The 26,580-nt window shown below is 51.4% G+C and overlaps 16 non-coding genes across 16 annotated transcripts; all 16 read left to right on the plus strand.

The window, feature by feature from the left end:
- The first annotated feature begins 10,168 nt into the window (after positions 1-10,168).
- Positions 10,169-10,262, plus strand: LOC144378241 (small nucleolar RNA SNORD116). The gene has a single exon (XR_013439949.1). It is a non-coding gene; the product is annotated as a small nucleolar RNA SNORD116 (small nucleolar RNA).
- A 988-nt stretch (positions 10,263-11,250) lies between these two features.
- LOC144378242 (small nucleolar RNA SNORD116) lies at positions 11,251-11,344 on the plus strand. The gene has a single exon (XR_013439950.1). It is a non-coding gene; the product is annotated as a small nucleolar RNA SNORD116 (small nucleolar RNA).
- A 976-nt stretch (positions 11,345-12,320) lies between these two features.
- LOC144378243 (small nucleolar RNA SNORD116) lies at positions 12,321-12,414 on the plus strand. The gene has a single exon (XR_013439951.1). It is a non-coding gene; the product is annotated as a small nucleolar RNA SNORD116 (small nucleolar RNA).
- A 988-nt stretch (positions 12,415-13,402) lies between these two features.
- LOC144378244 (small nucleolar RNA SNORD116) lies at positions 13,403-13,496 on the plus strand. The gene has a single exon (XR_013439952.1). It is a non-coding gene; the product is annotated as a small nucleolar RNA SNORD116 (small nucleolar RNA).
- A 988-nt stretch (positions 13,497-14,484) lies between these two features.
- Positions 14,485-14,578, plus strand: LOC144378245 (small nucleolar RNA SNORD116). Its single transcript, XR_013439953.1, has one exon. It is a non-coding gene; the product is annotated as a small nucleolar RNA SNORD116 (small nucleolar RNA).
- Positions 14,579-15,554: 976 nt separating this feature from the next.
- LOC144378246 (small nucleolar RNA SNORD116) lies at positions 15,555-15,648 on the plus strand. Its single transcript, XR_013439954.1, has one exon. It is a non-coding gene; the product is annotated as a small nucleolar RNA SNORD116 (small nucleolar RNA).
- A 988-nt stretch (positions 15,649-16,636) lies between these two features.
- Positions 16,637-16,730, plus strand: LOC144378247 (small nucleolar RNA SNORD116). Its single transcript, XR_013439955.1, has one exon. It is a non-coding gene; the product is annotated as a small nucleolar RNA SNORD116 (small nucleolar RNA).
- A 976-nt stretch (positions 16,731-17,706) lies between these two features.
- On the plus strand, positions 17,707-17,800 carry LOC144378248 (small nucleolar RNA SNORD116). The gene has a single exon (XR_013439956.1). It is a non-coding gene; the product is annotated as a small nucleolar RNA SNORD116 (small nucleolar RNA).
- A 988-nt stretch (positions 17,801-18,788) lies between these two features.
- LOC144378249 (small nucleolar RNA SNORD116) lies at positions 18,789-18,882 on the plus strand. Its single transcript, XR_013439957.1, has one exon. It is a non-coding gene; the product is annotated as a small nucleolar RNA SNORD116 (small nucleolar RNA).
- Positions 18,883-19,870: 988 nt separating this feature from the next.
- On the plus strand, positions 19,871-19,964 carry LOC144378250 (small nucleolar RNA SNORD116). Its single transcript, XR_013439958.1, has one exon. It is a non-coding gene; the product is annotated as a small nucleolar RNA SNORD116 (small nucleolar RNA).
- Positions 19,965-20,940: 976 nt separating this feature from the next.
- LOC144378251 (small nucleolar RNA SNORD116) lies at positions 20,941-21,034 on the plus strand. Its single transcript, XR_013439959.1, has one exon. It is a non-coding gene; the product is annotated as a small nucleolar RNA SNORD116 (small nucleolar RNA).
- Positions 21,035-22,022: 988 nt separating this feature from the next.
- LOC144378252 (small nucleolar RNA SNORD116) lies at positions 22,023-22,116 on the plus strand. Its single transcript, XR_013439960.1, has one exon. It is a non-coding gene; the product is annotated as a small nucleolar RNA SNORD116 (small nucleolar RNA).
- A 957-nt stretch (positions 22,117-23,073) lies between these two features.
- LOC144378253 (small nucleolar RNA SNORD116) lies at positions 23,074-23,167 on the plus strand. Its single transcript, XR_013439961.1, has one exon. It is a non-coding gene; the product is annotated as a small nucleolar RNA SNORD116 (small nucleolar RNA).
- A 988-nt stretch (positions 23,168-24,155) lies between these two features.
- LOC144378254 (small nucleolar RNA SNORD116) lies at positions 24,156-24,249 on the plus strand. Its single transcript, XR_013439962.1, has one exon. It is a non-coding gene; the product is annotated as a small nucleolar RNA SNORD116 (small nucleolar RNA).
- Positions 24,250-25,206: 957 nt separating this feature from the next.
- LOC144378255 (small nucleolar RNA SNORD116) lies at positions 25,207-25,300 on the plus strand. The gene has a single exon (XR_013439963.1). It is a non-coding gene; the product is annotated as a small nucleolar RNA SNORD116 (small nucleolar RNA).
- Positions 25,301-26,288: 988 nt separating this feature from the next.
- LOC144378256 (small nucleolar RNA SNORD116) lies at positions 26,289-26,382 on the plus strand. Its single transcript, XR_013439964.1, has one exon. It is a non-coding gene; the product is annotated as a small nucleolar RNA SNORD116 (small nucleolar RNA).
- The last annotated feature ends 198 nt before the right edge of the window (positions 26,383-26,580 follow it).

Below are 26,580 nucleotides of genomic sequence, written 5' to 3' on the forward strand. Positions count from 1 at the left end.
CTGTTTCCAAGGATGAAACCTAGACTTGTGCAATTATCTTACCTCACCTTCACAGGTAGTTGGTAAAATAGGTGCACTCACTTTGCCTGATTTGAATTTTTAATTTAACTTTTCTATTTCTATTTATTCATAATTTCTGTATTTACATTGGTGTTATCTATTTGATAAGACAATTACTTTCCTTCATTTATTTGGACACGGCTCCTGTTAGTTCTTTAAAATATTGGTAATGTCTGATTTTTTTCAACCTTTTTAGTTGTAAAATTTAGTGAGGTTTCTTTGTTTCTGACCTGAGAAGTCTTCTCACTTTATTTTATTTATTTATTTATTTTTATGCAATGCTGAAGATTAAACTCAGTGCCTCACATACACTAGGCAAGCGCTGTACCACTGAGCTATAACCTCAGTCCTCAATAGTGTCTGATTTTATTATAGCATTTATCTAATATCTCAAATATATATGCTTCATCAGATGTAGTTTTTATTGCCTGTTTTATTTTCTTCCATGAGCCAGGTTTTTCTGTTTTTTGTATACATCATATTTTTTCAATACTAGATATTTTATACAACATAAAACTGTTCTTAAAGTAGTATATCTTTCCATTGTTGGCTATTGCTCTTTGTTTTATGAATTTTTGAGCTAATTTTGTAAAATCTGTATTTATTTTCTTATATAGCTAGGATATTCACTGTAACTGAAGTAATAAATCACCTAAAATTGACAGAGATTTATTTAAATGACTTGCACCGGTAACTTTTTTTATCCTTGAAGAAGGACTTTATATTCATCTTCAACATTACTCGAACACTTAGGCAATGTAAATTTTGCTGCAACCTTCATTTTCTGTTTACAGCCTAAACATTAACCAGAGGTGAGACATTTGGACTTTTTAAACTCTTTTGTGAATATATATACCAATATACATACACATGAACAAAGCTTTCTAGATTTATAAGAATATGAAGTGTTTTTTTAAGGCCCTAGTGGACATCTCATTTCTCAACTCGTAAGTATTGATCTAAGTTCTTGATAAATGCACTGATGATTCCTTTATTTGCTAGAGTAAACATTGAGTCAAAAAATAACTGTGTCTTATAAATATAACTTTTCCAGAGAGCTACATAGAGGTTGGCCCCCAATCCTGGTTAAATGGTTTATTTTTAATATTTACATTGTGTTAGTCATCTTTCTGTAACTATAACAAAATCTCTGAGATCAATAAGTTAAAAGGGTAAAGTTTCAGTTGGCTCATTGTTTCAGAGGTTTCATTCTATGGTTACTTGATTATATTGTTTTGGGCCTATGCTAGTATAACACATCATTATAGGAGCATGTGGTACAGAAAAACTGTTTACCTCCTTGTGGACAAGAAGAAATAAATGGAAGAACAGGGACCATAATACCAGTATCCTCTTAAACAGTATACCTCCTATAGCCTATCTTCCTCCCAATAGACCTCACATCCTAAAGGTTCTATTCCCTTCTATTAGTGTCCCTGGCTGGGGACCAACCCTTTCGTATATGAGTGTTGGATGTGGAAAGGAAAATTCAGGATTTAAATTATAGCACAGGGTTTGTGAAACATTACAGAAATATAAGATTCAAAGGTATAAGAAAATATAAAAGGATGTGATTGTCTTCTTAACCTCAAATCCTTTTCCACTTCCCACTTATTTTGGATCTTTTTTCAACTGACAGTTAATTAATGTTTTAACTTCTTATTTTCCTATATGGAAATGACATACAACATATAAGAAAGAACAACAATAACAAAAAGAATAGATAAATGGAAAATTGCAAAAAAGGAGGTTGTTATTAAAACTTATTATGTAGGTACAATTCAAACATAAAAACATAAGAAGGAGAAGAAAGAATTGAGAAATGATATTGGGTGTAATAGTGACCAAGATATTTTCCAAATCAAACACAGGTACCAAACTACAAAGGCAGAAAACTCTAGAGAAAATGAAGTGGATAATAAGAAATTCACATAGGATTTTGAGTTCATTTTTAGTGTATAGAAATACATTTGATTTTAATTATGTTTTTTTCATAGCTTTATTGAGGTAAATTTGAAGTATAATAAAAAGCACATATTTGAAGTACTCAATTTGGTCAGTTTTGACATGTTTTGACAAGTATATAGTCAATACAATCAATATAAAAAGCATTTCCATTACTTATTTTTAATTTGAAATCATGAAGACTGTGTTCTTGCATGATTTATTACACTAGAAATCAATTACCTTAAGATATATAGAACCTCATTCCCACATGTCACCTACTTCAGAATAAAAGGGCACACTTACCAATATCTCATAGGTTGAGGAAGAAAGTAAAAGGAAAATAAATAAAAAGTACTTTGAGCTAAGGGATGATTAAAGCTTAAAATGTCAGAATCATGGGGCTGGGGCTGTAGCTCAATGGTAGAGTGCTTGCCTCAAATATGTTAGGCACTGGATTTGATCCTCAGCACCACATAAAAATAAATAAACAAATTAAGATATTGTGTTAATCTACAAATAAAAAATAATTAAAATCAAAACCACTGGGATGTAGCAGTACTAAAATGAACATTTTTTTAAAGAGAGAGAGAGAATTTTTTAAATTTACTTTTTAGTTTTCGGTGGATACAACATCTTTTTATTTTATTTTTATGGGTGTTGAGGATCAAACCAAGTGCCTTGTGCATGCCAGGCAAGCACACTTTCACTTGAGCCACATCCCCAGCCCTAAAATGAACATTTTTTACTTCAAGTACTTGTATCAGAAAGAAGCTAGTTTAATAAATTATTTTAAAATAAGTGTAGGAGCAGAAATATATGAAATATAGAATAATTAATACAGCTAAAATTGATAAAAATTTTAAAAGTCTAATCAAGAAAAAAAGCAAGAATATAAAAATTAATATCAATGGAAATGGAGCTATGAAAATAACCCTACAGTTTGAAGTCTACTTTATTTCATATCAGGATGGAAACCTCTGCTTGCTTCTGCAATCCATGTAAGTCATATGATTTTTCCCAACCCTTCACCATCAGTCTGTAGATGTCTTTTCCTATGAGATGAGTCTCATATTGTTGGGTCTTTTTTTTTTAATACAATCTGCTAGTCTATGTCTTTTGATTGGTGAGTTTAGTCCATTAAGATTCAGGATTATTATTGAGAAATGATTTGTATTCCCAGCCATTTTTGTTTATTTTTGGTATTTAACATGACTTGGTTGCTCCTCTTATTAGATTTTCCTTTAGTGTAATCCCTCCCTCTGCTGATTTTCATCATTGTTTTTTATTTCCTCTTCTTGGAATATTTTGCTGAGGATGTTCTGTAGTGCAGGTTTTCTAGTTTTAAATTCTCTTTTGTTTATCATGGAAGGTTTCAATTTTATCATCAAATCTAAAAGCTTAGTTTTGCTGGATATGATTCTTGGTTGACATTCATTTTTTTTTCAGAGCTTGGTATAACTTGTTTCATGATCTCCTGGCTTTGAGGGTCTGGGTTGAAAAATCTGCTGAGATATGAATTGGTCTCCCCCTTTATGTTATCTGATTCCTCACTCTTGCAGCTTTTAAGATTCTATCCTTATTCTGTATGCTAGACATTTTCATTATAATGTACCTTGGTGTAGATCTGTTGTAATTTTGTACATTTGGTGTCCTGTAAGCCTCTTGTATTTGGTTTTCCAATTCGTTCTTCATGCTTGGGAAATTTCCTGATATTATCTCATTGAAGAGATTGTGCATTCCTTTGGTTTGAAATGGGCCAAGGACTTGAATAGACACTTCTCAGAAGAGGATATACAATCAGTCAACAAATATATGAAAACAATATTTATAATCACTAGCAGTTAGAGAAATGCAAATCAAAACCATTTCACTTGCTCCAGTCAGAATGGCAGCTATTATGAAAACAAAAAATAATAAGTGTTGGCAACAATAAGTGTGGGGAAAAAGGTACACTCATATACTGCTGGTGGGACTTCGAATTGGTGCAGCCAATGTGGAAATCAGTATGGAAAATTGGGAATGGAGCCACCATTTAACCCAGCTATCCCTTTCCTTGGTATATACCCAAAGGACTTAAAAACAGCATACTACAGCGATATAGCCACATCAATGTATGTAGCAGCATAATTCATAAGAGCTAAATTGTGTAACCAATCTAGAAGCCCTTCAGTGGATTAATGGATTAAAAAAATGTGGCATATATACACAATGGAATATTACTCAGCAATAAAAGAGAATAAAATCATGACATTTGCAGGTAAATGGATGGCATTAAAAAGATAATGCTAAGTGAAGTTAGCCAATCCTCCCAAACCAAATGCCAAATGTTTTCTTTGATTTAAGGAAGCTGATTCATAGTGGGATAGGGACATTATTCATATGTGATAGGAGCATAAGAGGAATAGATAAACTCTATATAGGGCAGAGAGGTTGGAGTGAAAGGGAAGGGGCCATGGGGTTATAAATTTTGGTGAAATGTGATGATCATTATTATCCAAAGTAGTTGTGTGAAGACACAAATTGTTGTGAATATACTTTTTATACAACCAGAGATATGGAAAATTGTGTTCTTTATGTGTAGTAAGAATTTAATGCATTCTGCTGTCATATATAAATTTAAAAAACCCTATACTAAAAATTTATTAAGGTAATAATATAATTGCATGACAACATATGTGATAACTATAACATGGTCTATATTAGGGAAGGATCTATGTGCTGCTGAAGAAACTTGTATACATTTTTGATGGATGAAATATTCTATATATGTCTGTAAAGTCTGAATCATTGAGTGTATTTTTTAGTTATTTACCTCTTTATTTAGTTTTTCTTTGGAGGATCTATCCAATGGTGACAGAGGCATGCTAAAGTTACCCAGTATTATTGCACTGTGGTCTATTTGATTCTTAAAATTCACAAGGGATTGTTTGATGTATGTAGGTGATCTATTGTTTGGAATATAGGTATTTATGATTTTTATGACTTATTGATGTATAGTTCCCTTAAACAGTATGAAATGTCCTTCTGTCCCTTCTGATTAACTTTGGCTTGAAATCCACTTTATCTGGTATGAGGATAGAAAACCCTGCTTCTTTACCAGATCCATGGGAATGATACATTTTTTGCCCATCCTTTTACCTTCAGTCTGTGGATGTCTTTGCATATGAGTTAAGTCTCTTGAAGACAGCATATTGTTGGGTCTTGCTTTTTGATCTAATATGCCAGTCTGTGTCTTTTGATTGATGGGTTCAGACCATTTACATTCAATGTTATTATTGAGAAGTGATTTTTATTCCCTTCCATTTTGATTTATTTCTGATTTTTACTTTGAATTAGTTTTTCCTTTGATTGACCATTCTTCTAGTGTAGTTCGTACCGTTACTGGTTTTCAATTTTATTTTTTATTTCTTCTTCATGAAATATTTTATTGAATATTTTGTGCAAGCTTTCTAGTTGTGGATTCTTTTAACTTTTGTTTATCATGTAATGTTTTTATTTCATTGTCAGTTCCAAAGCTTAATTTTGCTGGTTATAGTATTCTCAGATGACTTTTCTTTCAGAGCCTGGTATATATTTTTCCAAGAATTTCTACCTCTGGGTTGAGAAATTTCTGGGTTGAGAAATCAGCTTGGTCTGGATTGGTTTCCCTCTAAATGTTACTTGCCACTTTTTTTGTAGCCTTTAAAATTCTATCCTTATTTAGTATGTTTGGCATTTTCATAATAATTGCCTTGGTGTGGGTATGTTGTAATTGTTTATAGTTCTGGTCCTGTAAGCCTCCTATATTTAATTATCATTATTTAGGTTTGGCAAATGTTCATATTATTTCATTGAGAAGATTGTGTATTCTTTGGTTTATATCTCTTGAGTTTTCATCTATCCCAATAAACCTTTTAAACAAATATTTTTATTAGTTGTTGAAGGACCTTTATTTTACTTATTTATATGCAGTGCTGAGAATCAAACCCAGTGCCTCACAGACATTAGGCAAACGTGCCACAAACCCAGCCCCTCAATAAAGTGTGGTGTTTTCATATTATTCCTTTTTTCTTGGAAATTCTGTTCATGGTCTCTTAACATCTTTTATCCATGGTCAGGTTGTTTTCAAGATTATATATTTTGTTTTCATTGCCTGAAACTCTGTATTCCAAGTGATCTAGTCTTCTGGTGATGCTTTCCTTTGCATTCTTAATTTGGTTTATTGATTGCTTCATTTTGAGGATTTCTGCTTGATTTTTTTTCACAATCTTTTTTTATTGAAGTGATCTTTCACTTACTGTATTTTCTCTCTGATTTCACTCCTTACATTTTCTTTTACTTCACAGATCAGTTTGACAGTGTACATTTTAAATTCCTTCTATGACATTTCTTCCACCATGATGTTGTGAGATTGTTCTTGAAGTATGTTGGTATGTTTGAGGTGATTTTTTCCCTTGCTTTTTCATGTTATTTGTGGGTCTACCCATCTAGCAGTATGAATCTGTGGTGGTGGAGTTTCTACCCTGTGAATTTTAGTGACCTTGAAGGTTTCTAGTACTTAACATGCTGAGAAGTTTTCTTGGTTTCACTCTGTGGAACACCCAGAAAAGCAACTTCCTCTATTCTTCTATCTTGAAAACCTCCTAATTGTTATTTTGTATCTTGATAGTTAGTGGAATTTGATTTGTGGTACTAAGAGAGTTTATTCTTGGGTGTGAGTGTGTGTATATATTTTATGTTTCTTTACTTATGTCTCCTATGAATAGAGAGAATTGTTTTTCATTTGTAGTTAGATGTCTTTGCATAAAATTTTCTTGACTAAATACTCAAACAAGGGTTTTTAATACTATGTAAAAGACAATTATGTTCTTGTTCTTAGAAGAAAATTTTCTACTCTTTATAACTTCATTATGATGATTGCTAGAGGAATTTTATTATCTTAAAGTACTTTCTTTCTATTCCTTGTTTGTTGATTGATTTTGACATGAATGAGTGTTGATTTCTGTCAAGTGCAATCTCTACATGATTTGAAAGGACATCATTTTTCTATATTTTTTTGTTATTCATTGTGTTCTTGTAATGTTCTATTGACTGGTGCTGTTGAACTTAGTTTACTAGTATTGGATTAAAGAATTTGGCAATACCATGCAATTTCTCTACACTCAGTGTAGAAACTAAAACAGCTCCCTTTTTCCATATGCTCCTTTGCCATTCCCTTCAAACAAATATTTTCTCATATATTTCTGTGTAAATGAAATTTAAAATGTTGATAGTGTGTTCAATGCAATGATTAACACAAACAATGCAGATTAGTCCGATTATAATTATAGTGCCTAGGGCTGGGGATGTGGCTCAAGCGGTGGCGCGCTTGCCTGGCATGCGTGCGGCCCGGGTTCGATTCTCAGCACCACATACAAACAAAGATGTTGTGTCCGCCAATAACTAAAAAATTAATATTAAAATTCTCTCTTTCTCTCTCTCCCTCTCTCAGTCTCTCTTTAAAAAAATAATTATAGTGCCTATTTCTGGCTTTGTTATTAGGGTAATGCTCATCTCACAGAAATGTTCCCTCCTATTCACTTTTAGAAGTGTTCAATGAAGATTAATTCTAATATTTCAAATGCTTGATAGAATTAACAAATCATGGTTAATTGCATTTTATTTTCAGGAGGTTCTTGATTACTGATATATCTCCATACAAATTATTGGTCTGACCATATTTTTTCATTATTTTATGATTCTTTATGGTACTATATATGTTTATAGGAATTTATTTTTTGAGATTTTTCAGTGTCTTGTGTAAAATTGTCTATAATATTTTCTTCATTTAGTTTATTTCTTTGGACTTCAGTTGAAATGTGTTTTTTATTATATTTGTTATTTGAATTTGCTTTTTGTGTATTTAGATAGGAGTTTGTCACATTTGTTGAATGTAAACTCATTTTTTATCTGATTAAATTTGATTCTGAATTTCATCAATCACTTCTAATATTTATTATTTCTTTACTTTTACAACATTTGGAGTTAGTTGGTTCTTTTTATAGTTCCAAGAGTGGTAAAATACTAAAACATATTGAGCTCTTTCTCATGTAGTTGTTTATTGCTATAAAACTGTGTCTTAGCATAGCTTTTATAGAAACCCATAAGTTTTCATTTGTGCTATTTTTTTTTCATTATATCAAGATGTTTATAATTTTCCTTGGGATGTCTAATTTGATGTATTGGTTAACATTCTTTTTTTAAAAAAATTTTAGGTATTGATGGACATTTATTTTTTTATTCATTGTATGGGATGCTAAGAATATAACCCAGTGCCTCACAAATGCTAGGCAAGTGCTCTACCACTAGCTACAACTCCAGCCCCAATTGGTTAACATTCTGATATTTAATACTGACTTAATTGTTGATTTTGCAATTATCCTTAAATATTCATTTCAACTTTTATTCCTTTCTTAACTTTTGTGATCAGAATATATATTTTAATTATATTTAATTCTAAAAAGAATTAAAGATTATGTTGATGCCTATGCATTGTCTCTATTGGATTAATTCATTGAATTTAATAAAGAAATAAGAGAAAATAACAAAATGCCCAAGAAAAAATTGAGATGCAACTATGAAACAGCTGAGAAAAACAAAGTAGATATAATAAATGTAAAGATAATCTGTTTTCATGGAATGGTAGAAATTATAGTTGAATATTTATATGACACTAAGGTTTAAAGATTCACTACAGTCTTTAAACTGTAAACACATGCACTTTATTAGTTGTTGAGTGGCTTACAAGTCATTAGTATTTTATATTATAATGCAGAAAGAAGACGGACATGTGGTATGGGTTGTTCTGGGGCTGTGTCAGTGATCACCTGAAAATAACTAGTAAAAGAGGAGGCAGGATTCCACAGTAAATATAACTCTGTAAACAAAATTACCTTCATGTGGGAGGGATTTGTTTTTGAAAATTGGACAGAATGGGCAAGGGTACAGTGCTTAAGCAGAAAAAAAAGTAAGTAATTCAACCCACAATAGGATACACATTACAAGGTTTCAGCGTTCATATGATATATGTGGAAAAAGAGGTGTTCCTATTCATTACCCAATCATGAGCATGTTTATAGGCCAGGCTCATGGTACAGGAATGATCTGTGAGAGGATCACCCTACTAGAGAGGGCACTGCATGGTTTGGCAATTCTGCATGGCTGCTTGGTTTTCTTATATTACAGTACCAGATGAGCAGGAGACTAGGGCTTGGTGAGGGGGAAAATGCTTTTGTTGTCCATGTGAATACGCTGTAACTATCAGCAGGCCTTGAAGGTGTGTGTTTGCTGGAGGAAATAATACACTTGACCCAATTTATTCTGAAATTAAAAGAGGCCAAGGTTAGGGATAGAGATGATCTAATGAACTAGAGAATAGGTAGAGTCTAGGAATGGTCTTGTAAAGGAAGGAGATGCAGTGATGCAGCAAAATGGCCCATTTGGATAAAGAGAGGACAAGCTAGAGAAGAGATTCACTTAGGAAGCAAGAAACCAGGGACACATGGGGGACAGCAGGTGTTAGCTCTAGAAGCCCAGGTACCATAAACCCTGGAAACACTTGGAGGTATAAGGCTGATTGGAGAGGACTTGAACTGACCTGTTTACTTCAGGAGAAGACTGGACAAGTGTGGAGAGAGGGACTGAGAGCAGGCAAGAGAAGGTATGGGGATGTACAATCACTAAAAGGATGTGGAGCACCAGTGTTCCCTGTGACACATCCCAAGGAACAGGAAGTGAAGTCTGCGGAAAACAATGCTTCCATGGCCCTGTGGACCAGGATGCTGGCATGGGAGAGGAGAGCCGTGGCCCGGGGCCTTTGTTCTCATGGTTGCTTGTCATCTGTGTGCACTCTTCAGGACGAGGTGGTGGGAGAGGGAGGCGTGCCTGGTGGCTGACTGGAGCATGCCCACCTGTGCTGAGGCTGTGGGGTCCTGTTTTCTGGTTGGCATCCCCGTGTTCGCGACTGGGACCCAGGCCGGAGCGTGGCGAAGACGGTAAGCTTGGTTTGTCCACCTGCACGGGTGCCAAGCCAGTTGTTGGAGGATATGCAGGATTTGGAGTGGCCATAGCACCACCTAAATGTGCTCGGTCGGGCCCGAGCCCGGCCAGGGGCGTGGACGCGGTTGGTGCGTCCGGCGTGCTTGGATCGATGATGAGTCCTCCAATAACATTCCTTGGAAAAGCTGAACAAAATGAGTGAAAACCCACTACCGTCTCGCTCATCGTGACTGAGGTCCGGCACACTCTGGCAGAGGCAGAGGCAGAGGCAGAGGTGGCAGGGGCCAGGGATGGCTGCCGGGGCTTCCCATACTTGTCCTCCTCACGGGCGAATTCCTAGGCGCGGCCGGTGCCCACGGCTGGGTTTGTGGTCCCGTCAGTGTGCGTGGGGCCGCTGGGGGTTCTTGGCTGAGCGGAACCACATGCTCAGCAGAGCCAGGCCTGCTGGAGAACAACAGGTGTGAGGTGTCCAAGCGCCCTCCTTAAAAGGTTGGGATGACTTGGAGGCATGAGGTCGCCTGGAGAGGGCCAGCCCTGGCCCTCCCTTTGTTAGAGGACCAGTGGGTGAGGGTGTAGCAGACCTTCTGGCATCGGGCAGCGGGGTGGAGTGTGGAGGGTGGAGGGGAGGACAGGTAGAAGGAGGATGGGGAAAATTGCAGCAGGCATACCCCTGGTGAAGCCTAGAAGGTGCGGAAAGCGAGGCCTGCAGCAAACTATGCTCCCAAGATGGCGGGCCCAGGTTCCCCGTGTGTGCGGAAGTAGCCCCCGGGTGCAGGATGGTGGATCCGCTCCCTGTGGATTGGGGATGCAGGACAGTGTACGGTGAGCCTTGGGGAGTATACTCAGCCGACAGGAAGCTGGCATGGGAAGGGAGAGCCCTGGCACCGGGCCATTGTTCTCATGGTTGCTTGTCACTTGTGTACACTCTTCAGGACAAGGTGGCGGGCGAGGGAGGCGTGCCTGGTGGCTGAGTGGAGCGTGCCCACGTGTGCTGATGCCGTGGGGTCCTGTTTGTTGTTTGGCATCCCCGTGTTCGCGACTGGGACCCAGGCCGGAGCGTGGCGAAGACGGTAAGCTTGGCTTGTCCACCTCCCCCGTGCCGAGCCAGTTGTTGGAGGCTGTGAGGGTTGGTGTGCAAGTACCGTCCCCGTGACGGTGCTCGTTCGGGCCCCGGCCCGGCCCGACCCGGCCCGGGGCGTGGACGCGGTTGGTGCGTCCGGCGTGCTTGGATCGATGATGAGTCCTCCAATAACATTCCTTGGAAAAGCTGAACAAAATGAGTGAAAACCCACTACCGTCTCGCTCATCGTGACTGAGGTCCGGCACACTCTGGCAGAGGCAGAGGCAGAGGCAGAGGTGGCAGGGGCCAGGGATGGCTGCCGGGGCTTCCCATACTTGTCCTCCTCACGGGCGAATTCCTAGGCCCGGCCGATGCCCACAGCTGGGCTGTGGTCCCGCCCATGTGCGTGTGGCCGCTGGGTGTTCTGGGCTGAGCCGAGTCAGGTGCTCGGAAGAGCCAGGCCTGCTGGGGCAACACCGGTGGGAGGTGTCCAAGCGCCCTCTTTTAAAAGGTTGGGATGACTTGGAGGCACGAGGTTGCCTGTAGGCACGAGGTTGCCTAGCCCTGGCGCTCGCTTTCCTGATGGGACCAGTGGCTGAGGGTGCAGCATACGTTATCTCAGGGGGCAGCGGGGTGGAGGGGAGGACAGGAACAAGGCGGAAGTGGAATGTTGCAGCAGGCAGAGCCCTGGCGATGACTGCAAGGTGCGGAAAGCGAGGCCTGTAGCAAACTATGCTCCCAAGATGGCGCGCGCAAGGTCTCCGGGAGTGTGGCCGTAGGCCCCAGGTGTGCGATTCTGGATTAGCTCTGAGTATATCGGGGATGCAGGAGAGTGTATCCTGAGCATTGAGGATCTTACTCAGCCTACAGGATGCTGGCATGGGAGAGGAGAGCCGTGGCCCGGGGCCTTTGTTCTCATGGTTGCTTGTCTTCTGTGTGCACTCTTCAGGACGAGGTGGCGGGCGAGGGAGGCGTGCCTGGTGGCTGACCTGGAGCGTGCCCACCTGTGCTGAGGCCGTGGGGTCCTGTTTTCTGGTTGGCATCCCCGTGTTCGCGACTGGGACCCAGGCCGGGGCGTGGCGAAGACGGTAAGCTTGGTTTGTCCACCTGCACGGGTGCCATGCCAGTTGTTGGAGGATATGCAGGATTTGGCGTGGCCATAGCGCCCCCTAAATGAGCTCGGTCGGGCCCGGGCCCGGCCAGGGGCGTGGACGCGGTTGGTGCGTCCGGCGTGCTTGGATCGATGATGAGTCCTCCAATAACATTCCTTGGAAAAGCTGAACAAAATGAGTGAAAACCCACTACCGTCTCGCTCATCGTGACTGAGGTCCGGCACACTCTGGCAGAGGCAGAGGCAGAGGCAGAGGTGGCAGGGGCCAGGGATGGCTGCCGCGGCTTCCCATACTTGTCCTCCTCACGGGCGAATTCCTAGGCGCGGCCGGTGCCCACGGCTGGGTTTGTGGTCCCGTCAGTGTGCGTGGGGCCGCTGGGTGTTCTTGGCTGAGCGGAACCACATGCTCAGCAGAGCCAGGCCTGCTGGAGAACAACAGGTGTGAGGTGTCCAAGCGCCCTCCTTAAAAGGTTGGGATGACTTGGAGGCACGAGGTCGCCTGGAGAGGGCCAGCCCTGGCCCTCCCTTTGTTAGAGGACCAGTGGGTGAGGGTGTAGCAGACCTTCTGGCATCGGGCAGCGGGGTGGAGTGTGGAGGGTGGAGGGGAGGACAGGTAGAAGGAGGATGGGGAAAATTGCAGCAGGCATACCCCTGGTGAAGCCTAGAAGGTGCGGAAAGCGAGGCCTGCAGCAAACTATGCTCCCAAGATGGCGGGCCCAGGTTCCCCGTGTGTGCGGAAGTAGCCCCCGGGTGCGGGATGGTGGATCCGCTCCCTGTGGATTGGGGATGCAGGACAGTGTACGGTGAGCCTTGGGGAGTATACTCAGCCGACAGGAAGCTGGCATGGGAAGGGAGAGCCCTGGCACCGGGCCATTGTTCTCATGGTTGCTTGTCACTTGTGTACACTCTTCAGGACAAGGTGGCGGGCGAGGGAGGCGTGCCTGGTGGCTGAGTGGAGCGTGCCCACGTGTGCTGATGCCGTGGGGTCCTGTTTGTTGTTTGGCATCCCCGTGTTCATGACTGGGACCCAGGCCGGAGCGTGGCGAAGACGGTAAGCTTGGCTTGTCCACCTCCCCCGTGCCGAGCCAGTTGTTGGAGGCTGTGAGGGTTGGTGTGCAAGTACCGTCCCCGTGACGGTGCTCGTTCGGGCCCCGGCCCGGCCCGACCCGGCCTGGGGCGTGGACGCGGTTGGTGCGTCCGGCGTGCTTGGATCGATGATGAGTCCTCCAATAACATTCCTTGGAAAAGCTGAACAAAATGAGTGAAAACCCACTACCGTCTCGCTCATCGTGACTGAGGTCCGGCACACTCTGGCAGAAGCAGAGGCAGAGGCAGAGGTGGCAGGGGCCAGGGATGGCTGCCGCGGCTTCCCATACTTGTCCTCCTCACGGGCGAATTCCTAGGCGCGGCCGGTGCCCACGGCTGGGTTTGTGGTCCCGTCAGTGTGCGTGGGGCCGCTGGGTGTTCTTGGCTGAGCGGAACCACATGCTCAGCAGAGCCAGGCCTGCTGGAGAACAACAGGTGTGAGGTGTGCAAGCGCCCTCCTTAAAAGGTTGGGATGACTTGGAGGCATGAGGTCGCCTGGAGAGGGCCAGCCCTGGCCCTCCCTTTGTTAGAGGACCAGTGGGTGAGGGTGTAGCAGACCTTCTGGCATCGGGCAGCGGGGTGGAGTGTGGAGGGTGGAGGGGAGGACAGGTAGAAGGAGGATGGGGAAAATTGCAGCAGGCATACCCCTGGTGAAGCCTAGAAGGTGCGGAAAGCGAGGCCTGCAGCAAACTATGCTCCCAAGATGGCGGGCCCAGGTTCCCCGTGTGTGCGGAAGTAGCCCCCGGGTGCGGGATGGTGGATCCGCTCCCTGTGGATTGGGGATGCAGGACAGTGTACGGTGAGCCTTGGGGAGTATACTCAGCCGACAGGAAGCTGGCATGGGAAGGGAGAGCCCTGGCACCGGGCCATTGTTCTCATGGTTGCTTGTCACTTGTGTACACTCTTCAGGACAAGGTGGCGGGCGAGGGAGGCGTGCCTGGTGGCTGAGTGGAGCGTGCCCACGTGTGCTGATGCCGTGGGGTCCTGTTTGTTGTTTGGCATCCCCGTGTTCGCGACTGGGACCCAGGCCGGAGCGTGGCGAAGACGGTAAGCTTGGCTTGTCCACCTCCCCCGTGCCGAGCCAGTTGTTGGAGGCTGTGAGGGTTGGTGTGCAAGTACCGTCCCCGTGACGGTGCTCGTTCGGGCCCCGGCCCGGCCCGACCCGGCCCGGGGCGTGGACGCGGTTGGTGCGTCCGGCGTGCTTGGATCGATGATGAGTCCTCCAATAACATTCCTTGGAAAAGCTGAACAAAATGAGTGAAAACCCACTACCGTCTCGCTCATCGTGACTGAGGTCCGGCACACTCTGGCAGAGGCAGAGGCAGAGGCAGAGGTGGCAGGGGCCAGGGATGGCTGCCGGGGCTTCCCATACTTGTCCTCCTCACGGGCGAATTCCTAGGCCCGGCCGATGCCCACAGCTGGGCTGTGGTCCCGCCCATGTGCGTGTGGCCGCTGGGTGTTCTGGGCTGAGCCGAGTCAGGTGCTCGGAAGAGCCAGGCCTGCTGGGGCAACACCGGTGGGAGGTGTCCAAGCGCCCTCTTTTAAAAGGTTGGGATGACTTGGAGGCACGAGGTTGCCTGTAGGCACGAGGTTGCCTAGCCCTGGCGCTCCCTTTCCTGATGGGACCAATGGCTGAGGGTGCAGCATACGTTATCTCAGGGGGCAGCGGGGTGGAGGGGAGGACAGGAACAAGGCGGAAGTGGAATGTTGCAGCAGGCAGAGCCCTGGCGATGACTGCAAGGTGCGGAAAGCGAGGCCTGTAGCAAACTATGCTCCCAAGATGGCGCGCGCAAGGTCTCCGGGTGTGTGGCCGTAGGCCCCAGGTGTGCGATTCTGGATTAGCTCTGAGTATATCGGGGATGCAGGAGAGTGTATCCTGAGCATTGAGGATCTTACTCAGCCTACAGGATGCTGGCATGGGAGAGGAGAGCCGTGGCCCGGGGCCTTTGTTCTCATGGTTGCTTGTCTTCTGTGTGCACTCTTCAGGACGAGGTGGCGGGCGAGGGAGGCGTGCCTGGTGGCTGACCTGGAGCGTGCCCACCTGTGCTGAGGCCGTGGGGTCCTGTTTTCTGGTTGGCATCCCCGTGTTCGCGACTGGGACCCAGGCCGGGGCGTGGCGAAGACGGTAAGCTTGGTTTGTCCACCTGCACGGGTGCCAAGCCAGTTGTTGGAGGATATGCAGGATTTGGCGTGGCCATAGCGCCCCCTAAATGAGCTCGGTCGGGCCCGGGCCCGGCCAGGGGCGTGGACGCGGTTGGTGCGTCCGGCGTGCTTGGATCGATGATGAGTCCTCCAATAACATTCCTTGGAAAAGCTGAACAAAATGAGTGAAAACCCACTACCGTCTCGCTCATCGTGACTGAGGTCCGGCACACTCTGGCAGAGGCAGAGGCAGAGGCAGAGGTGGCAGGGGCCAGGGATGGCTGCCGGGGCTTCCCATACTTGTCCTCCTCACGGGCGAATTCCTAGGCGCGGCCGGTGCCCACGGCTGGGTTTGTGGTCCCGTCAGTGTGCGTGGGGCCGCTGGGGGTTCTTGGCTGAGCGGAACCACATGCTCAGCAGAGCCAGGCCTGCTGGAGAACAACAGGTGTGAGGTGTCCAAGCGCCCTCCTTAAAAGGTTGGGATGACTTGGAGGCATGAGGTCGCCTGGAGAGGGCCAGCCCTGGCCCTCCCTTTGTTAGAGGACCAGTGGGTGAGGGTGTAGCAGACCTTCTGGCATCGGGCAGCGGGGTGGAGTGTGGAGGGTGGAGGGGAGGACAGGTAGAAGGAGGATGGGGAAAATTGCAGCAGGCATACCCCTGGTGAAGCCTAGAAGGTGCGGAAAGCGAGGCCTGCAGCAAACTATGCTCCCAAGATGGCGGGCCCAGGTTCCCCGTGTGTGCGGAAGTAGCCCCCGGGTGCAGGATGGTGGATCCGCTCCCTGTGGATTGGGGATGCAGGACAGTGTACGGTGAGCCTTGGGGAGTATACTCAGCCGACAGGAAGCTGGCATGGGAAGGGAGAGCCCTGGCACCGGGCCATTGTTCTCATGGTTGCTTGTCACTTGTGTACACTCTTCAGGACAAGGTGGCGGGCGAGGGAGGCGTGCCTGGTGGCTGAGTGGAGCGTGCCCACGTGTGCTGATGCCGTGGGGTCCTGTTTGTTGTTTGGCATCCCCGTGTTCGCGACTGGGACCCAGGCCGGAGCGTGGCGAAGACGGTAAGCTTGGCTTGTCCACCTCCCCCGTGCCGAGCCAGTTGTTGGAGGCTGTGAGGGTTGGTGTGCAAGTACCGTCCCCGTGACGGTGCTCGTTCGGGCCCCGGCCCGGCCCGACCCGGCCCGGGGCGTGGACGCGGTTGGTGCGTCCGGCGTGCTTGGATCGATGATGAGTCCTCCAATAACATTCCTTGGAAAAGCTGAACAAAATGAGTGAAAACCCACTACCGTCTCGCTCATCGTGACTGAGGTCCGGCACACTCTGGCAGAGGCAGAGGCAGAGGCAGAGGTGGCAGGGGCCAGGGATGGCTGCCGGGGCTTCCCATACTTGTCCTCCTCACGGGCGAATTCCTAGGCCCGGCCGATGCCCACAGCTGGGCTGTGGTCCCGCCCATGTGCGTGTGGCCGCTGGGTGTTCTGGGCTGAGCCGAGTCAGGTGCTCGGAAGAGCCAGGCCTGCTGGGGCAACACCGGTGGGAGGTGTCCAAGCGCCCTCTTTTAAAAGGTTGGGATGACTTGGAGGCACGAGGTTGCCTGTAGGCACGAGGTTGCCTAGCCCTGGCGCTCGCTTTCCTGATGGGACCAGTGGCTGAGGGTGCAGCATACGTTATCTCAGGGGGCAGCGGGGTGGAGGGGAGGACAGGAACAAGGCGGAAGTGGAATGTTGCAGCAGGCAGAGCCCTGGCGATGACTGCAAGGTGCGGAAAGCGAGGCCTGTAGCAAACTATGCTCCCAAGATGGCGCGCGCAAGGTCTCCGGGAGTGTGGCCGTAGGCCCCAGGTGTGCGATTCTGGATTAGCTCTGAGTATATCGGGGATGCAGGAGAGTGTATCCTGAGCATTGAGGATCTTACTCAGCCTACAGGATGCTGGCATGGGAGAGGAGAGCCGTGGCCCGGGGCCTTTGTTCTCATGGTTGCTTGTCTTCTGTGTGCACTCTTCAGGACGAGGTGGCGGGCGAGGGAGGCGTGCCTGGTGGCTGACCTGGAGCGTGCCCACCTGTGCTGAGGCCGTGGGGTCCTGTTTTCTGGTTGGCATCCCCGTGTTCGCGACTGGGACCCAGGCCGGGGCGTGGCGAAGACGGTAAGCTTGGTTTGTCCACCTGCACGGGTGCCATGCCAGTTGTTGGAGGATATGCAGGATTTGGCGTGGCCATAGCGCCCCCTAAATGAGCTCGGTCGGGCCCGGGCCCGGCCAGGGGCGTGGACGCGGTTGGTGCGTCCGGCGTGCTTGGATCGATGATGAGTCCTCCAATAACATTCCTTGGAAAAGCTGAACAAAATGAGTGAAAACCCACTACCGTCTCGCTCATCGTGACTGAGGTCCGGCACACTCTGGCAGAGGCAGAGGCAGAGGCAGAGGTGGCAGGGGCCAGGGATGGCTGCCGCGGCTTCCCATACTTGTCCTCCTCACGGGCGAATTCCTAGGCGCGGCCGGTGCCCACGGCTGGGTTTGTGGTCCCGTCAGTGTGCGTGGGGCCGCTGGGTGTTCTTGGCTGAGCGGAACCACATGCTCAGCAGAGCCAGGCCTGCTGGAGAACAACAGGTGTGAGGTGTCCAAGCGCCCTCCTTAAAAGGTTGGGATGACTTGGAGGCACGAGGTCGCCTGGAGAGGGCCAGCCCTGGCCCTCCCTTTGTTAGAGGACCAGTGGGTGAGGGTGTAGCAGACCTTCTGGCATCGGGCAGCGGGGTGGAGTGTGGAGGGTGGAGGGGAGGACAGGTAGAAGGAGGATGGGGAAAATTGCAGCAGGCATACCCCTGGTGAAGCCTAGAAGGTGCGGAAAGCGAGGCCTGCAGCAAACTATGCTCCCAAGATGGCGGGCCCAGGTTCCCCGTGTGTGCGGAAGTAGCCCCCGGGTGCGGGATGGTGGATCCGCTCCCTGTGGATTGGGGATGCAGGACAGTGTACGGTGAGCCTTGGGGAGTATACTCAGCCGACAGGAAGCTGGCATGGGAAGGGAGAGCCCTGGCACCGGGCCATTGTTCTCATGGTTGCTTGTCACTTGTGTACACTCTTCAGGACAAGGTGGCGGGCGAGGGAGGCGTGCCTGGTGGCTGAGTGGAGCGTGCCCACGTGTGCTGATGCCGTGGGGTCCTGTTTGTTGTTTGGCATCCCCGTGTTCATGACTGGGACCCAGGCCGGAGCGTGGCGAAGACGGTAAGCTTGGCTTGTCCACCTCCCCCGTGCCGAGCCAGTTGTTGGAGGCTGTGAGGGTTGGTGTGCAAGTACCGTCCCCGTGACGGTGCTCGTTCGGGCCCCGGCCCGGCCCGACCCGGCCTGGGGCGTGGACGCGGTTGGTGCGTCCGGCGTGCTTGGATCGATGATGAGTCCTCCAATAACATTCCTTGGAAAAGCTGAACAAAATGAGTGAAAACCCACTACCGTCTCGCTCATCGTGACTGAGGTCCGGCACACTCTGGCAGAAGCAGAGGCAGAGGCAGAGGTGGCAGGGGCCAGGGATGGCTGCCGCGGCTTCCCATACTTGTCCTCCTCACGGGCGAATTCCTAGGCGCGGCCGGTGCCCACGGCTGGGTTTGTGGTCCCGTCAGTGTGCGTGGGGCCGCTGGGTGTTCTTGGCTGAGCGGAACCACATGCTCAGCAGAGCCAGGCCTGCTGGAGAACAACAGGTGTGAGGTGTGCAAGCGCCCTCCTTAAAAGGTTGGGATGACTTGGAGGCATGAGGTCGCCTGGAGAGGGCCAGCCCTGGCCCTCCCTTTGTTAGAGGACCAGTGGGTGAGGGTGTAGCAGACCTTCTGGCATCGGGCAGCGGGGTGGAGTGTGGAGGGTGGAGGGGAGGACAGGTAGAAGGAGGATGGGGAAAATTGCAGCAGGCATACCCCTGGTGAAGCCTAGAAGGTGCGGAAAGCGAGGCCTGCAGCAAACTATGCTCCCAAGATGGCGGGCCCAGGTTCCCCGTGTGTGCGGAAGTAGCCCCCGGGTGCGGGATGGTGGATCCGCTCCCTGTGGATTGGGGATGCAGGACAGTGTACGGTGAGCCTTGGGGAGTATACTCAGCCGACAGGAAGCTGGCATGGGAAGGGAGAGCCCTGGCACCGGGCCATTGTTCTCATGGTTGCTTGTCACTTGTGTACACTCTTCAGGACAAGGTGGCGGGCGAGGGAGGCGTGCCTGGTGGCTGAGTGGAGCGTGCCCACGTGTGCTGATGCCGTGGGGTCCTGTTTGTTGTTTGGCATCCCCGTGTTCGCGACTGGGACCCAGGCCGGAGCGTGGCGAAGACGGTAAGCTTGGCTTGTCCACCTCCCCCGTGCCGAGCCAGTTGTTGGAGGCTGTGAGGGTTGGTGTGCAAGTACCGTCCCCGTGACGGTGCTCGTTCGGGCCCCGGCCCGGCCCGACCCGGCCCGGGGCGTGGACGCGGTTGGTGCGTCCGGCGTGCTTGGATCGATGATGAGTCCTCCAATAACATTCCTTGGAAAAGCTGAACAAAATGAGTGAAAACCCACTACCGTCTCGCTCATCGTGACTGAGGTCCGGCACACTCTGGCAGAGGCAGAGGCAGAGGCAGAGGTGGCAGGGGCCAGGGATGGCTGCCGGGGCTTCCCATACTTGTCCTCCTCACGGGCGAATTCCTAGGCCCGGCCGATGCCCACAGCTGGGCTGTGGTCCCGCCCATGTGCGTGTGGCCGCTGGGTGTTCTGGGCTGAGCCGAGTCAGGTGCTCGGAAGAGCCAGGCCTGCTGGGGCAACACCGGTGGGAGGTGTCCAAGCGCCCTCTTTTAAAAGGTTGGGATGACTTGGAGGCACGAGGTTGCCTGTAGGCACGAGGTTGCCTAGCCCTGGCGCTCCCTTTCCTGATGGGACCAATGGCTGAGGGTGCAGCATACGTTATCTCAGGGGGCAGCGGGGTGGAGGGGAGGACAGGAACAAGGCGGAAGTGGAATGTTGCAGCAGGCAGAGCCCTGGCGATGACTGCAAGGTGCGGAAAGCGAGGCCTGTAGCAAACTATGCTCCCAAGATGGCGCGCGCAAGGTCTCCGGGTGTGTGGCCGTAGGCCCCAGGTGTGCGATTCTGGATTAGCTCTGAGTATATCGGGGATGCAGGAGAGTGTATCCTGAGCATTGAGGATCTTACTCAGCCTACAGGATGCTGGCATGGGAGAGGAGAGCCGTGGCCCGGGGCCTTTGTTCTCATGGTTGCTTGTCTTCTGTGTGCACTCTTCAGGACGAGGTGGCGGGCGAGGGAGGCGTGCCTGGTGGCTGACCTGGAGCGTGCCCACCTGTGCTGAGGCCGTGGGGTCCTGTTTTCTGGTTGGCATCCCCGTGTTCGCGACTGGGACCCAGGCCGGGGCGTGGCGAAGACGGTAAGCTTGGTTTGTCCACCTGCACGGGTGCCAAGCCAGTTGTTGGAGGATATGCAGGATTTGGCGTGGCCATAGCGCCCCCTAAATGAGCTCGGTCGGGCCCGGGCCCGGCCAGGGGCGTGGACGCGGTTGGTGCGTCCGGCGTGCTTGGATCGATGATGAGTCCTCCAATAACATTCCTTGGAAAAGCTGAACAAAATGAGTGAAAACCCACTACCGTCTCGCTCATCGTGACTGAGGTCCGGCACACTCTGGCAGAGGCAGAGGCAGAGGCAGAGGTGGCAGGGGCCAGGGATGGCTGCCGCGGCTTCCCATACTTGTCCTCCTCACGGGCGAATTCCTAGGCGCGGCCGGTGCCCACGGCTGGGTTTGTGGTCCCGTCAGTGTGCGTGGGGCCGCTGGGTGTTCTTGGCTGAGCGGAACCACATGCTCAGCAGAGCCAGGCCTGCTGGAGAACAACAGGTGTGAGGTGTCCAAGCGCCCTCCTTAAAAGGTTGGGATGACTTGGAGGCATGAGGTCGCCTGGAGAGGGCCAGCCCTGGCCCTCCCTTTGTTAGAGGACCAGTGGGTGAGGGTGTAGCAGACCTTCTGGCATCGGGCAGCGGGGTGGAGTGTGGAGGGTGGAGGGGAGGACAGGTAGAAGGAGGATGGGGAAAATTGCAGCAGGCATACCCCTGGTGAAGCCTAGAAGGTGCGGAAAGCGAGGCCTGCAGCAAACTATGCTCCCAAGATGGCGGGCCCAGGTTCCCCGTGTGTGCGGAAGTAGCCCCCGGGTGCGGGATGGTGGATCCGCTCCCTGTGGATTGGGGATGCAGGACAGTGTATGGTGAGCCTTGGGGAGTATACTCAGCCGACAGGAAGCTGGCATGGGAAGGGAGAGCCCTGGCACCGGGCCATTGTTCTCATGGTTGCTTGTCACTTGTGTACACTCTTCAGGACAAGGTGGCGGGCGAGGGAGGCGTGCCTGGTGGCTGAGTGGAGCGTGCCCACGTGTGCTGATGCCGTGGGGTCCTGTTTGTTGTTTGGCATCCCCGTGTTCGCGACTGGGACCCAGGCCGGAGCGTGGCGAAGACGGTAAGCTTGGCTTGTCCACCTCCCCCGTGCCGAGCCAGTTGTTGGAGGCTGTGAGGGTTGGTGTGCAAGTACCGTCCCCGTGACGGTGCTCGTTCGGGCCCCGGCCCGGCCCGACCCGGCCCGGGGCGTGGACGCGGTTGGTGCGTCCGGCGTGCTTGGATCGATGATGAGTCCTCCAATAACATTCCTTGGAAAAGCTGAACAAAATGAGTGAAAACCCACTACCGTCTCGCTCATCGTGACTGAGGTCCGGCACACTCTGGCAGAGGCAGAGGCAGAGGCAGAGGTGGCAGGGGCCAGGGATGGCTGCCGGGGCTTCCCATACTTGTCCTCCTCACGGGCGAATTCCTAGGCCCGGCCGATGCCCACAGCTGGGCTGTGGTCCCGCCCATGTGCGTGTGGCCGCTGGGTGTTCTGGGCTGAGCCGAGTCAGGTGCTCGGAAGAGCCAGGCCTGCTGGGGCAACACCGGTGGGAGGTGTCCAAGCGCCCTCTTTTAAAAGGTTGGGATGACTTGGAGGCACGAGGTTGCCTAGCCCTGGCGCTCCCTTTCCTGATGGGACCAGTGGCTGAGGGTGCAGCATACGTTATCTCAGGGGGCAGCGGGGTGGAGGGGAGGACAGGAACAAGGCGGAAGTGGAATGTTGCAGCAGGCAGAGCCCTGGCGATGACTGCAAGGTGCGGAAAGCGAGGCCTGTAGCAAACTATGCTCCCAAGATGGCGCGCGCAAGGTCTCCGGGTGTGTGGCCGTAGGCCCCAGGTGTGCGATTCTGGATTAGCTCTGAGTATATCGGGATGCAGGAGAGTGTATCCTGAGCATTGAGGATCTTACTCAGCCTACAGGATGCTGGCATGGGAGAGGAGAGCCGTGGCCCGGGGCCTTTGTTCTCATGGTTGCTTGTCATCTGTGTGCACTCTTCAGGACAAGGTGGCGGGCGAGGGAGGCGTGCCTGGTGGCTGACCTGGAGCGTGCCCACCTGTGCTGAGGCCGTGGGGTCCTGTTTTCTGGTTGGCATCCCCGTGTTCGCGACTGGGACCCAGGCCGGGGCGTGGCGAAGACGGTAAGCTTGGTTTGTCCACCTGCACGGGTGCCAAGCCAGTTGTTGGAGGATATGCAGGATTTGGCGTGGCCATAGCGCCCCCTAAATGAGCTCGGTCGGGCCCGGGCCCGGCCAGGGGCGTGGACGCGGTTGGTGCGTCCGGCGTGCTTGGATCGATGATGAGTCCTCCAATAACATTCCTTGGAAAAGCTGAACAAAATGAGTGAAAACCCACTACCGTCTCGCTCATCGTGACTGAGGTCCGGCACACTCTGGCAGAGGCAGAGGCAGAGGCAGAGGTGGCAGGGGCCAGGGATGGCTGCCGCGGCTTCCCATACTTGTCCTCCTCACGGGCGAATTCCTAGGCGCGGCCGGTGCCCACGGCTGGGTTTGTGGTCCCGTCAGTGTGCGTGGGGCCGCTGGGTGTTCTTGGCTGAGCGGAACCACATGCTCAGCAGAGCCAGGCCTGCTGGAGAACAACAGGTGTGAGGTGTCCAAGCGCCCTCCTTAAAAGGTTGGGATGACTTGGAGGCATGAGGTCGCCTGGAGAGGGCCAGCCCTGGCCCTCCCTTTGTTAGAGGACCAGTGGGTGAGGGTGTAGCAGACCTTCTGGCATCGGGCAGCGGGGTGGAGTGTGGAGGGTGGAGGGGAGGACAGGTAGAAGGAGGATGGGGAAAATTGCAGCAGGCATACCCCTGGTGAAGCCTAGAAGGTGCGGAAAGCGAGGCCTGCAGCAAACTATGCTCCCAAGATGGCGGGCCCAGGTTCCCCGTGTGTGCGGAAGTAGCCCCCGGGTGCGGGATCGTGGATCCGCTCCCTGTGGATTGGGGATGCAGGACAGTGTATGGTGAGCCTTGGGGAGTATACTCAGCCGACAGGAAGCTGGCATGGGAAGGGAGAGCCCTGGCACCGGGCCATTGTTCTCATGGTTGCTTGTCACTTGTGTACACTCTTCAGGACAAGGTGGCGGGCGAGGGAGGCGTGCCTGGTGGCTGAGTGGAGCGTGCCCACGTGTGCTGATGCCGTGGGGTCCTGTTTGTTGTTTGGCATCCCCGTGTTCGCGACTGGGACCCAGGCCGGAGCGTGGCGAAGACGGTAAGCTTGGCTTGTCCACCTCCCCCGTGCCGAGCCAGTTGTTGGAGGCTGTGAGGGTTGGTGTGCAAGTACCGTCCCCGTGACGGTGCTCGTTCGGGCCCCGGCCCGGCCCGACCCGGCCCGGGGCGTGGACGCGGTTGGTGCGTCCGGCGTGCTTGGATCGATGATGAGTCCTCCAATAACATTCCTTGGAAAAGCTGAACAAAATGAGTGAAAACCCACTACCGTCTCGCTCATCGTGACTGAGGTCCGGCACACTCTGGCAGAGGCAGAGGCAGAGGCAGAGGTGGCAGGGGCCAGGGATGGCTGCCGGGGCTTCCCATACTTGTCCTCCTCACGGGCGAATTCCTAGGCCCGGCCGATGCCCACAGCTGGGCTGTGGTCCCGCCCATGTGCGTGTGGCCGCTGGGTGTTCTGGGCTGAGCCGAGTCAGGTGCTCGGAAGAGCCAGGCCTGCTGGGGCAACACCGGTGGGAGGTGTCCAAGCGCCCTCTTTTAAAAGGTTGGGATGACTTGGAGGCACGAGGTTGCCTAGCCCTGGCGCTCCCTTTCCTGATGGGACCAGTGGCTGAGGGTGCAGCATACGTTATCTCAGGGGGCAGCGGGGTGGAGGGGAGGACAGGAACAAGGCGGAAGTGGAATGTTGCAGCAGGCAGAGCCCTGGCGATGACTGCAAGGTGCGGAAAGCGAGGCCTGTAGCAAACTATGCTCCCAAGATGGCGCGCGCAAGGTCTCCGGGTGTGTGGCCGTAGGCCCCAGGTGTGCGATTCTGGATTAGCTCTGAGTATATCGGGATGCAGGAGAGTGTATCCTGAGCATTGAGGATCTTACTCAGCCTACAGGATGCTGGCATGGGAGAGGAGAGCCGTGGCCCGGGGCCTTTGTTCTCATGGTTGCTTGTCATCTGTGTGCACTCTTCAGGACAAGGTGGCGGGCGAGGGAGGCGTGCCTGGTGGCTGACCTGGAGCGTGCCCACCTGTGCTGAGGCCGTGGGGTCCTGTTTTCTGGTTGGCATCCCCGTGTTCGCGACTGGGACCCAGGCCGGGGCGTGGCGAAGACGGTAAGCTTGGTTTGTCCACCTGCACGGGTGCCAAGCCAGTTGTTGGAGGATATGCAGGATTTGGCGTGGCCATAGCGCCCCCTAAATGAGCTCGGTCGGGCCCGGGCCCGGCCAGGGGCGTGGACGCGGTTGGTGCGTCCGGCGTGCTTGGATCGATGATGAGTCCTCCAATAACATTCCTTGGAAAAGCTGAACAAAATGAGTGAAAACCCACTACCGTCTCGCTCATCGTGACTGAGGTCCGGCACACTCTGGCAGAGGCAGAGGCAGAGGCAGAGGTGGCAGGGGCCAGGGATGGCTGCCGCGGCTTCCCATACTTGTCCTCCTCACGGGCGAATTCCTAGGCGCGGCCGGTGCCCACGGCTGGGTTTGTGGTCCCGTCAGTGTGCGTGGGGCCGCTGGGTGTTCTTGGCTGAGCGGAACCACATGCTCAGCAGAGCCAGGCCTGCTGGAGAACAACAGGTGTGAGGTGTCCAAGCGCCCTCCTTAAAAGGTTGGGATGACTTGGAGGCATGAGGTCGCCTGGAGAGGGCCAGCCCTGGCCCTCCCTTTGTTAGAGGACCAGTGGGTGAGGGTGTAGCAGACCTTCTGGCATCGGGCAGCGGGGTGGAGTGTGGAGGGTGGAGGGGAGGACAGGTAGAAGGAGGATGGGGAAAATTGCAGCAGGCATACCCCTGGTGAAGCCTAGAAGGTGCGGAAAGCGAGGCCTGCAGCAAACTATGCTCCCAAGATGGCGGGCCCAGGTTCCCCGTGTGTGCGGAAGTAGCCCCCGGGTGCGGGATGGTGGATCCGCTCCCTGTGGATTGGGGATGCAGGACAGTGTATGGTGAGCCTTGGGGAGTATACTCAGCCGACAGGAAGCTGGCATGGGAAGGGAGAGCCCTGGCACCGGGCCATTGTTCTCATGGTTGCTTGTCACTTGTGTACACTCTTCAGGACAAGGTGGCGGGCGAGGGAGGCGTGCCTGGTGGCTGAGTGGAGCGTGCCCACCTGTGCTGATGCCGTGGGGTCCTGTTTGTTGTTTGGCATCCCCGTGTTCGCGACTGGGACCCAGGCCGGAGCGTGGCGAAGACGGTAAGCTTGGCTTGTCCACCTCCCCCGTGCCGAGCCAGTTGTTGGAGGCTGTGAGGGTTGGTGTGCAAGTACCGTCCCCGTGACGGTGCTCGTTCGGGCCCAGGCCCGGCCCGACCCGGCCCGGGGCGTGGACGCGGTTGGTGCGTCCGGCGTGCTTGGATCGATGATGAGTCCTCCAATAACATTCCTTGGAAAAGCTGAACAAAATGAGTGAAAACCCACTACCGTCTCGCTCATCGTGACTGAGGTCCGGCACACTCTGGCAGAGGCAGAGGCAGAGGCAGAGGTGGCAGGGGCCAGGGATGGCTGCCGGGGCTTCCCATACTTGTCCTCCTCACGGGCGAATTCCTAGGCCCGGCCGATGCCCACAGCTGGGCTGTGGTCCCGCCCATGTGCGTGTGGCCGCTGGGTGTTCTGGGCTGAGCCGAGTCAGGTGCTCGGAAGAGCCA

This window comes from Ictidomys tridecemlineatus, chromosome 5 (genome assembly GCF_052094955.1).
Source record: "Ictidomys tridecemlineatus isolate mIctTri1 chromosome 5, mIctTri1.hap1, whole genome shotgun sequence".
In the NCBI taxonomy this organism is placed as follows: Eukaryota; Metazoa; Chordata; class Mammalia; order Rodentia; family Sciuridae; genus Ictidomys; species Ictidomys tridecemlineatus.